The following is a 12,840-nucleotide window of genomic DNA, read 5'->3' as shown; positions in this document are numbered from 1 at the left end:
TTTAGCTTGAAAAATTAGAAACACAGATATCAAATCAGATTTTGTTTAAACAACATTTCTTGAAATTGTTCCAAATACATTGTCTGACTTAAAAGTGACATAAATATGGGGCACAACAAAAATATTAAAGAAAACACTACGATAAAACAAAATATATATGTATACTTAGATTGATAAAGCAGAGAAAATTAAAATGAACGTGACAGTTGCAGTCTTATTCAATATAAAGAATTTGATTTCCTCCGCACAATCTAATGTGCAAGTTCAAGAATTGCGATTGAGCAAGTTCAAGAATTACAATGGTCACAAATGAAACTCTGTGATCTTCTATCTCACTATCTATATGAAGGGAAGTGATTTATATATATCCTCGTTCTGTTTGGTTATATGTTTCGTGGACAACATGATTTGTGGTTAACAAACCTGTTTATTTGCATTGTTGTCCTCTGTTTCTCAGACTCAAATTCATGTATCTTTGCTTCCATAGCACATATGAATGATCCATTGGCTTAGAATTTGAGTAACATGGGGAAGCCATAATCCAGAAAATTCTGGTATCACACCATACTCTATGTTCATTGACCTCTCTGTTTTTTAATCCTTGTTATTCTTACTCTGTTTACGTTTGTTATTGAAAAATAGCCTTATGCTACCAGTTTTCAACACCAGAGACAGAGCATACCCTTCAGCATAAACTTGTGATGTAGGCAACAAGTGTTAATTTTAACTTTATAAAGTGTTATTTGTCTATGAAGACAACAAATTAAATTAAGCAAACAAGTATCCAAATTAAAAGAATATAAATGAAAATACCATCCAAATTTTTTTCTGATTGCATGCAATGCATCGTAAGTTATGTGGAAATGAACGATTATTTTGTAACACCAATTCTCAAGTAGTGTATAAATTGTAAGAATAATGATCCTCATCATCTGTGTCTTCGCTTTATCATCGCAATTGACGTGGACTATACCAAAGAATGACTCACAGAAAAACATGCAGGGTGTGTCCAAAAAAAAAAAAAACATTTCATATTGTAATAGTGCCAAAACTTATATAGCAGCTACATCTTTTCTAAAAGAAAATGGATGAGGAGATCGCATATAAATAAGTTCAAAATTCAAAATAAACAAAAAATTTTGTAAGTTGCACAATAGAAAGATATCACACAATCAACGAAGAAAATAGAAAATACCACGAAAATTGATCTAAAGTCAAATATGGGTAGTTGTGGATAGTATAAAGGGAGATTCACATCCCGAATCTCTGAAGAAAATTATTCACAAATAATGATCAATAATAAATCATCATTCAGGAAAAAAAAACATATTCTTATAACCATTTTAATAATAAACAATTTTATATTAGTCATTGTTTGCAAATAATTTTTTTAGGACTTCCTTGATGTGATTCTCCCTAGTATAAATATGCATATCAGTCTACGGAGCTTTGAAGAGTAGTGCAGTTGAGTGTGGCTTGGCAGAATGAAAATTTATTCCGTTTTATAAAAGAAAAGAAAGAAAATTAATCAAATTACATGAGAATTAAAATAATACATACATATATATATATATATATTTTATTTTTTTAAGCTAATTGTCATGAGAAAGTGTCAACATTTTTGTAGAAATTTCGGCAGAATCTTTCCTATAATTAAGATCTCCCAAAAATTCTACAACAGAAATTTTTACAAATAATGGTATAAATCAGGAGCATAGCTCCTTTCAGCTAGCAACCAATGTACAAACCAAAATAAAGTCTATCAACAATCTATGTGGAGCATCTACTCTTTCTTTTAAACCAAAAAGACATACAATTTATATATTTACATTAAAAGTAACAATACCACTCAAAAATTTTCACCCACTGTAGCTAATTTGCCCTTCAAAGGTCAAGGGGGATCAACGTCAACTAACAAATCTGAGACCAAAATAAGTTTTCCAGTAAATAGCATTCCCATGGTAAAATTCTTAAAATTTAAATCAACAAACTCTAATAATGGTTTCAACTAATTAAAAATAATTCCAAAAAAATATATAAACTTGTAAGTCATAACCATAATTGTAAAATATAAGTAAGTTAAAAATAATTTATGTTATCATGCTTAAAGAAAATGATTTACTCACATATAACTCAAAGTGGTAAAATTGCTAGCGAAAATCATGTAAAATTCAAAAACACATTAATCAACATTTAAAATTTTGAGAACTCAACAGAACAGATTACAAACGTGGACACACAGTCCACGAAAGTAAATAACCAAGCGCAGCTTATACCATAAAAACAAACATGGACACCTAGTCTATAAGGGTAAGTAACCAAACGCAGCTGAAGCTACGAAACAAACGTGGACACACAGTCCACGAAGGTAAATAACCAAACACGGCTCAGGCCACGAAATCAAATGTGGGTACAAAGCCCACGAATACCAAACGTGAGAACACAACTCACGAACCAAACTAACTAGTGTTTAACCACAGTGCGCTACAGGCAAACGGAACTGCCGTTAGCAGCAGTGTTCTGTTTAGAGTCCTCTCAAAAATCACGTTTCAAACATGCAAGAAGAATAACTATTTCTGAAATACAATCTGCGTTTTCAATACCAAACTCGCATGAATCATTTTAAATTTCAATTTAAAACTTGTTAAAAATAGTCTTTCATAAAATAATATACAAGCTTGCATTATCTAAACAATCAAGGATTTCAAGAGTTTAATAAACCAACTAATTTCATAAATCTTTGAAACATATTCCTTAAGGAAATAAATGCATATATCATCCTTTAACCATCCTGCATTGATATTTCAAAGTTTCAAAACTAATGTAACTCACAAGAATAAAATATCTCAATGAAAATCTATTAAAATAAAAATACTAATAAAAATAAATTAAAGGGAATGCTATTCACTTACACGTTGGAGTTTTAAATTCTCGAAAGTATTTTTCTTTTAATTATTGTCAGAGTCTTGTTTTTCCACACACCCTATAAAATATAAATATATACAATTTTAATAACTTTTTAATTTATAACACAATCTCTATCAACCACCATCTAAAATTCAAAACCAAATTTATAATTTAAAGTTAGTTCAAGCATTATCATTCATTTCTCTAACTTCCTTCATAAAACTTTAGCCATGCCATTCTATTTTCTTAAAATAGAAGTTTTCTCCCAATCTTTGCACCACTTACCTTAGGTGCATTACTTCTACTTCTTCAATTTAAAACCTTCAACAATTTATCAAAAATCAAACAAACTCCAAATATATAAATAACTGCATGCAAGCCCATAATTAAATTCTTTTATAGATCTACAGGTGAATTCCTAAACTAATAATTTCCATCACTATTTAAAAGTTAAATTTTATTTACTCATACAAGCCCTTCAATGGCATCTCATAGACACCAACAATATATCTAAGCTTGTCTCTTTCGATTTCACCTTAATAAATTTTTTAACATCAACCAAATCAACAAAATTAATTTAACTCTAAAATTATGACCCATATGTATCACCATCATTTTTTGATACTAATGCATATTTATTTTATTTCTTTTTTTTTTTCCTTCGGTCATGGACAGCAACAAAACACACACACAAATTTTATAATTTCAGTCATCAATCAACTCTCTCTCTCTCGCACAGGTTCACCAAGAAGGAATCCTTAAGATTCTCACCTCAATCACCAATAATAGCAGAGGCAACGAAGGAGACAGAACCTACAGCGAAACAGGGGAGAGATTCAAACGTAACCCACGCAAGAGGAAGAAGAACTGAACTAATCAAACTAGACCAAGAAGCAACAGATCCGCAAGAAATACCTTAGATCAGCGATTCAGCTCTCATTCCACCCACTACTCAAACCCACACAAGAATGGCAAGCCAGCACAAGGAGCGACGAAGCCCACCAGAGACAGAAACGATGAAGAACCTGCTGGCAAGGTGGCAACAACTACCACTAACGCCGGCGAGACGAGGAATGAATGAGAAAGGGAAGTCGGTGATGGCACTCCAGATTTCTCTCTCTCTCTCTCTCTCTCTCTCTCTCTGCGCGAAATCGGGACTGGATAAGGAGAAGGGAAAGAGAAAAATATAAATCTGATGAAGGGAAGGGTATATTGGTAATTTTGTAAAGCTGAAATTATAAAATGAACCCCCGATTTTTTTTTTTAATTCTTGGTTATTAGTTATTACATTCATCAAATAAAAAAACAATAATTAATGAGGGAGTATTGTCGTATCCTTTTGGCTATATATTATACGCTAATTCCAATGTCTTTTTTTATATATATTTTCTGACATTTATAGGCTGAGATGGACCCTTGTGATACAAATGAAGTATCAGCAGCAGAATGTTCACATCGCAACCACCTCTGGTTTACTGCGTAATTTGTTTTATAAAAAGCCAAAAAAATGAAAAAAAAATGAAAAACTCAAAAAAAAAATTGTAGTTTTCACAGCTTCAATGGTTGGATGTTTGGGATTGTGAATCAATTATAGAAATAGTGGTCCAAGGAAGACGAAGATGATCATTCTACAATTACTTCCAAGCCTAGCATTCTTATTTCACTTTAAAATTCACATATTTCTCTACAGCACATATATGTGTCATAAAAAGGTAAACATTGATTACCAATTTCATTATCTCTCTCTTTCACATTTCTGTTAACAATAGAAATAATTACTATAACCTTAAAATTTGACTTCCCATCATATGATTCTCTGTGGCCTGGCCTGTTTTAACGTTCAAGATATATTACATGTGATATTGGTCCCAACTTATTGGCCATATAACATATGTCCACTCTTGTAGGCTACAATGGGCTCTACTGATGCAATTGGAGGAGGCCGATTAGAATGATCACGTCACATCCGCTTTAGTTGATTGCAGTGTTTTATAATGCCAGAGGGGGGGGGGGGGACCAAAAAAAGGAGGGGAAAAAATGGTGTGTAATCGTGCTATGTACGTAATATTTCGTGTGCTTTCATTAAAAAAACCAAAAAAAGTTTGTGTGCTATTATCTAAGGAACCTAGGGCTAACTCATGATGAAATCCCTCCATATGCTGAATTTTATATAAGGAAAATGACAATTAAGAATTTCAATTAAGGATCGTAATATTTTAAAATTTTAGTTAAGAACCATGGTTCTTAATTGAGATAAAAAAATATAGTTTGTAAGATAGGATTCACTAACACCACTTGAGAATTTACTAACCCAACTTAAAAAAATTGCTAATGTATTATGAAAACATGAAACCCTATTTGAGAATTTATTGTTTAATAAAAAGCGCCATTTAAAAATTTACTAACCCAACTTAAAAAAAATTTTAATGTATATTGCGAAAACATGAAACTCTACTTGGGAATCTATTGTTTAACAAAAAAACCTCAATTTGGACAAGTCACTTTTTGTTAAACAATCAATTCTCAAGTGGGGTTTTATTTTTTCACAATATACGTTAGAAATTTTTTCAAGTCTGGTTAGTGAATTCTCAAGTAGCGTTTTTTGTTAAACAATCAATTTTCAAGTGGAGTTTCATGTTTTCACAATATATATTAAAAATTTTATTAAGTCGGGTTAGTAAATTTTCAAGTCGCACTTTTTATTAAACAATTGATTTTCAAGTGGGGTTTCATGTTTTTATAATATATGTTAGCAATTTTCTTAAGTTGGGTTAGTGAATCCTCAAGTGACGTTAGTGAATCTTACCTCACAAACTATATTTTTTTTATCTCAATTAAAGACCATGGTCCTTAACTGAGATTTTAAAATGTTATGGTCCTTAATTGAAATTACTGTTCTTAGAGGGTCCTTAATTGTCATTTTTCCTTTTATATATTGGCCACGTGGAAAGCAAATTCTGTAAAATACAAAGCTCTATGGTATCTTGGTTTCTATAGTAGCCTCTAAATCTGCCTTTAGTACAGGAGGTTATGCGATTCATGAATTCTGAATGAAGCTCATTGTCTCCTAGAATGACTCAAGCTCCTACTTGTTCCAAAAATTGGCAATCACTGTCAGCTGTACTCATTGATAAGCTTTGTGAACTTGACAATTTTGAAGAGACCGATAGTGTTGTCCTCCTCTGGCCTGGTAATGTTTTTACAGTAATGAGTCTTTGTTTTATTTTACCATTTCCTCAATGTGACTAATTCTTCATGTTTTTCAGATGCTTCATGTCTGATTGATTTGATGGTGGAAATGAGATGTTTATGTGAATGGAAGTTGATTAAAGTAAAGATGGAGATGATATTATGATGCTGCAACTGTCATTATGTTCTATATATTTTGTTATGATTTAATTCAGTTCACAATGATATGTTCTTTTAACATTGAACTATTGTACAAGTAATTTGGTGTTCGTTGGGCTTGGGGATATAATCTTGATAATTTGGTTTTGTTGTTGGCTTGTTAGTTATGAAGTGTTTGACACATTTCATTATGGATGCATTTTTGTTAAATAGATTAATTTGGTCGCTGTCTCTGGAATTTCATAATTGCAGGAATATATATCTTATTTAATTTCTGGTTGAAGATGATAACGATTTTATTGCAGTGAGTTTGATTACAAAGCCTTCAAGTTATTTTATATGTCCTGCCCCATTGTTGTTATTTTCATGCTATTTTCAGGTTATTTTACTTCATATATATTTATATTATTGTCTCAACTATTAGCTTCTAATTTCTACCAATTTGTCTTTAGAATTATGTAATCATGTTGATTGAATCATTATGTTCATAAAATGTAAAAGAATTTTTTTCTTTTAAAAAAAGGAGCCAGATGAGTGAATCATCGTAGCTATAACTAGAATCAAAAGAATCATCATCATCGATCATCATCTGTAGGATTTCCAACAAATGAGTGAATCAAAAATAATGATTCAGGGGAAACAAATGCAGCATGTACCTGTCACATATTGTCTTCCAACATCATGAGACAGTTCATTTTTTAATTAACCAAAGTATTTTAGCTTGAAAAATTAGAAACACAGATATCAAATCAGATTTTGTTTAAACAACATTTCTTGAAATTGTTCCAAATACATTGTCTGGCTTAAAAGTGACATAAATGTGGGGCACAGCAAAAATATTAAAGAAAACACTACCATAAAACAAAATATATATGTATACTTAGATTGATAAAGCAGAGAAAATTAAAATAGACGTGACAGTTGCAGTCTTATTCAATATAAAGAATTTGATTTCCTCTGCACAATCTTATGTCTGAAGCTTCTTCAAATTGTGATTGAGCAAGTTCAAGAATTACAATGGTCACAAATGAAACTCTGTGACCTTCTATCTCACTATCTATGTGAAGGGAAGTGATTTATATATATTCTCGTTCTGTTTTGTTATATGTTTCGTGGACAACGTGATTTGTGGTTAACAAACCTGTTTATTTACTTTGTTGTCCTGTGTTTCTCAGACTCAAATTCATGTATCTTTGCTTCCATAGCACATATGAATGATCCATTGGCTTAGAATTTGAGTAACATGGGGAAACCATAATCCAGAAAATTTGGGTATCACACCATACTCTATGTTCATTGATCTCTCTGTTTTTTTTAATCGTTGTTATTCTCACTCTGTTTACGTTTGTTATTGAAAAATAGCCTTATGCTACCAGTTTTCAACACCAGAAGCAGAGCATCCCCTTCAGCATAAACTTGTGATGTAGGCAACAAGTGTTAATTTTAACTTTATAAAGTATTATTTGTCTATGAAGACAACAAATTAAATTTAAGCAAACAAGTATCTAAATTAAAAGAATATAAATGAAAATACCATCCAAATTTTTTCTGATTGCATGCAATGCATCGTAATTTATGTGGAAATGAACGTTATTTTGTAACACCAATTCTCAAATATTGTATAAATTGTAAGAGTAATGATCCTCATCATCTGTGTCTTCGCTTTATCATCGTAATTGCCGTGGGCTATACCAAAGAATGACCCAGAGAAAAACATGCAGGGTGTGTCGAAAAAAAAAAAAAAGACATTTCATGCTGTAATAGTGCCAAAACTTATATACCAGCTACATCTTTTCTAAAACAAAATGGATGAGGAGATCGCATATAAATAAATTCAAAATTCAAAATAAACAAAAAAATTTGTAAGTTGCACAATAGAAAGATATCACACAAGCAAGGAAGAAAATAGAAAATACGAAGAAAATTGATCTAATGTCAAATATGGATAGTTGTGGATAGTATAAAGGGAGATTCACATCCTAAATCTCCCAAGAAAATTATTCATAGAAAATGACCAACAATAAATCATCATTCAGGAAAAGAAAACAAATCCTTGTAACCATTTTAATAATAAACAATTTTACATTGGCCATTGTCTGCAAATAATTTTTTTGGGAGTTCCTTGATGTGATTCTCCCTAATATAGATATGCGCATCAGTCTATGGAGCTTTGAAGAGCAGAGCAGCTGAGTGTGGTTTTGGAGAAGATGAGGCAATCTTCAACACCAAAATAGCTTAAGCCTTTTCTTCTTGTTTGGGCTTGTATATTTTTAAGTCCTTTTTTTATTTTTTTCATTTTTTTGTCTTTCATTCTTTCATTGTTTTTCTGTTTTTTTTTAATCTCTTATTTAGATAATCCCTAAATTTATATATTTATAATCTATCTTATAATCTTTTGATGTGAGACTTTTTTTTATTTTCTAATCCTTAAGAATTGTCCTACCTAAATTAATCTAATATTAATCTGATATCAGAACTTTGTCCTCTGTTTTTGAATGTGTAACTCATATATCTTATCTTTTTGTCAAAATATATTTGGACTCAGTTACCACACAGAATTAAATAGCACATCAAATGATTTCATCATGATCCATTGGCTTAGAATTTGAGTAACATATAGGGACCTACCCTGTCTTCATTGATCTCTTTGCTTTTAATCCTTGTTATTCTTGATCTGTTTAGCAGTATATTCAAGTTTCGTGGACAAGAGAACAAAACATAAAAATTATTTTATTCAAGAAAGCAATTATGCTTAGTTTAGTCACCTAATTAATTGACTTCCTCTTTACTTAGGTGGTGATCATTGGCTCTTGCAATTCAAGTATTTATATTTTATTGAGTTTGAGTTGCTAGCTAGAAAATACTTATCATCATTGACATCCAAAAGTTATTAAAGTCCCTGACCAAAATGTGGTCAAAGAGTTAATTGTCATTCTTTAATCCAAGCATTTGGTTCACTCCATGAAATCCCAACACCACTGATAATCGCAATTTGGCCAGAAAATTTGCAGCCTGATTAAAATTCCAAGATGGTCTATTAAAAAAAATAGAAAAGGATACAATTAAAAGAAAGTAATTAATTAATTATACATATTTTTTTATACAAGGTGACTTATAAAATCTTTTTAGAAGGTGAATTACATTTAAGACTAGGAGTACTTCACAATTAACACTTTAACCCCAATCAAAACAAAGTTCTTAAACACATTGTCCAACACAACTCAAGATATGATTAGATATAAAAATGGTAAGATATAAAAAAAGTGGTCAGTTATTGCTTGGAAAAAAACAGAGTACAATTATTCACTATTTGATGCAGTAAAAAAACAGAGGAATGAAATGTTGTGAGGGGAAAACGACCAAAAATGTTACTCAAAATATTAAAACAGCAATTATCAGAGTCTGGTGGGCATATATTTGTTTCTTAACACTGATCAAGTCCTTCTGCTTTGAGAAGTATAGAGAGCTCTAGGGGATTCAAATCCCTTTATGCAGTCAAGTAAGCAAAACAGAGTTTTGACAAAGTTGTTTATTCGTTGTACATTGAGAGGAATTTTAAGCTAACAATGACGTGTTGCTGGGGGAAAAATTTTTTTTTTTAATCAAAATCACAAATCAAAATAAACAGAAAGTAAATTTTCTTCCAACAATCCCTTGTGTTTAAACATTAATTCTAAGAGTTATAAGTTCCTTGTCTTGCATAATTAATTAGAGCTACACACACACACACATAAAGGCAAATATGTCATGTCCCAAAAATAAAAGGTAACTGACACACGATTGAAATTGTATCACATATCCTCGTAAGCCTCAAATCATAGTTTATTCCATTTCTAAAATGTAATCAGATTTATATTAAAATTTTAACACTTTTGATACTAATCATTATAACAAAGTTTTAATATGTTTGTAGAAATTTCAGCAGAACTTTCCTCGTAAATAAAATCTCCTAAAAACTCTACAATGCATTGATTCAATCAAAATATTAAATAAATCAGGAGCCCAACTCTTTCTAGTCAGCAAATAGTATATAGTGTGTGTATATATATATATAAACTCTAGCTACAAACTATGTAGAGCACATGACCTTACTTCCAACTTAAAGTACATGAATCCAAATATTTACATCAACAAGAAATAATGTTAAGCAAAATTTCACCCAGTATAGCCATGTGCCCTCCAGAGGTCAATAGTAAGATCAATGCCAACTAATAAATCTAAGATCAAAATAAATTTTCAGTGAATAACATTCCCAAAAATAGAATTTAAAAAAGTGAAAATAATATGCTTAAACAATTATGTAGAATGATTAAAAAAATTGATAATTCAATATAATAAGCTCACTAAATCTATAAATCTTAATTATAACCATAAAATGTGAGTGAGCCGAAAGCACTTTATTCTATCATACTTAAAGAAAACAAATTATTCATACATGAATCAAAATAATACACTTGCTAATTGAAACTATTGAAATTTTGAATACACAAGTTAATCAAAATTTAAAATTTTAAGGGCTTAATAGAATAGGTAACAAACATGCACATATAGTCCACAAGAATAAATAACCGAACGTGGCTTATGCTACGAGAACAAAAGTGGACATACAATCCACAAGGGCAAGTAACCAAACGCAGCCTGAGCTATGAAACAAACATGTACACATAGTCCACGAGGATAACACTAATCAAATGCAGGTCATAGCCACAAAAACAAATGCAAGTACGAGACTTAAGAATAACAAACATGAGGATAAGGCTCACAAAAATTCAAACTAACTAGTCATTAATTGAGGTGCACTAAGGGCTAACGGAACTGCTGTTAGCTATAATGCTACAATGTTATGCTTAAAGTCCTCTCAAAATTACTTTTCAAACATGCGAGGAAAATAGTCATTTTTAAAATATAATTTTCATTCTTAATACCAAACTCATATGAGTCGACTTAAGCATCAATTCAATAGTTGTCAAAATAAAATTTATAAATAATGTTCATTTTTGCATTTAATTGGTGACTAAAATTTTCAAAGCTAATCAAAATAATTTCATTAATCTTAAAAATATAATTCATAAAGAAAATATATGTACTTGTCATAACTTAATTATTCTTTTGCCACAGTTATATATGTTTTCACAGGATAAAATAATTTCACATAACAAATTGATTCATCAAATCAGAATCAATTCAATAAAAGACTCATTCTTTGATAAATATGATTTATTACTAATAAAACAATAAGAAAGTAAAATGGAATTAATACACTTTCTAAGGAAAATTTTATTAATAAATTAATTGGGATGCCATTCACTTATGTGTGTCAGAATTCTGAATTACCAAAAATACTCTTCCTTCAATTCATATTAGGTCCTGTTTTTTCACACACCCTATAAGGATATGAAATAACAAAATGTTTTAATATATTTTCAATTTTAACATAATCCCAATCAACTACCATCATTTTAAATTCCAAAACCCAAAATTCATGCTTTAGGGTGGGTTCAAGTATTATCATTCATATTATTAATCTCCTCCATATTACTTTAGCCATGCCAATCTACTTACTTGAGACATAATTTTCTCTTAAGCTTTGCATCAAATAGGTTAGGTACATTATTTCTAACCATTCAATTAAAATATCCAATAATTTATCAATAACCATACAAATCCCAAGTATTTAAATGGTTGCATACAAATTCATACTCAAATTTCTTTTGGAGTCTCCAACTTTGGTTCATAAAGCAATAGCACTCCATTTGGATATATCACTCACAAGGATCAATTGAATTTAAAAATTGTACCAAAACTAAATAAAATTTCTTCTAATAAGCATTATGTGAAAAACATTATATGCACTAATTTTTGCAAGTTCAAACCAACTTCTTCCTCTTTGATTCCATCTCCCAAAATTCTCTAATATACAAATAAATGACAAATCAGCTTCCTAAGTTCTTTTTTCTTCATTGAATAAATCAGTCTTTTCTTAAGAAAAATTAAATCATCATCTTACACAGTTCACATGGCAACATTAAACTAGAATTTCGACTTCAATTTATCTTCTCTCCTTCACACCGGCGAAGAACCAGGGAAAAAATGATGAAGAACCAGGGAAAAAAACTCATGACAGTGTGAATGAAATGGCATAGGCACACCGGCGGCAGTGACTAACATGAACAACGGGCAACTAGCGATTGAGAGGGAAGAAGCTAGAAACCGACAGGAGACGGGGCATGGTTTGTACTTTGCTCTCCAACCCTCTCTTTGCTCACAAAATGCACGTAGACAAGGGAAAGAAGAAAAATCTGGTTGAGATAAGGGCATTTTGGTAATTTCATAAAGTAAAAAAAGGGGGAATGGCATTAAGGGCCTTAAAAAAACAGACTTTATTGCAATTTGGGCCTAAATGAATATGATATTTCTCTACAGGCCTTGAGGCCCTTATCGTCAATTTTCTTGAGACCAAAAGTATGATTTTAGACTTTGTTTGATTTGAATTCAGAATCTGTGTGAACTCTCAAAGTAACGAAATAGACCATGCACGATATAACATCTACTATGCATAATATGATGTCCACATGTGCTGAACAA

General features: G+C 30.8%; 1 long non-coding RNA gene across 1 annotated transcript; it reads right to left on the bottom strand.

Annotated features, from left to right (window-relative positions):
- Positions 1-1,679: 1,679 nt before the first annotated feature.
- Positions 1,680-4,042, bottom strand: LOC129318811 (uncharacterized). The gene is made up of 2 exons (XR_008595316.1): positions 3,823-4,042; positions 1,680-3,720 (listed from the first exon to the last, which is right to left on the bottom strand). It is a non-coding gene; the product is annotated as an uncharacterized LOC129318811 (long non-coding RNA).
- Positions 4,043-12,840: the final 8,798 nt, after the last annotated feature.

Source organism: Prosopis cineraria, unplaced genomic scaffold (genome assembly GCF_029017545.1).
Source record: "Prosopis cineraria cultivar Desert tree isolate PC_DT_omini unplaced genomic scaffold, ASM2901754v1 PC8, whole genome shotgun sequence".
NCBI classification, from domain to species: Eukaryota; Viridiplantae; Streptophyta; class Magnoliopsida; order Fabales; family Fabaceae; genus Prosopis; species Prosopis cineraria.
This window is presented reverse-complemented; position numbering and strand designations above follow the sequence as displayed.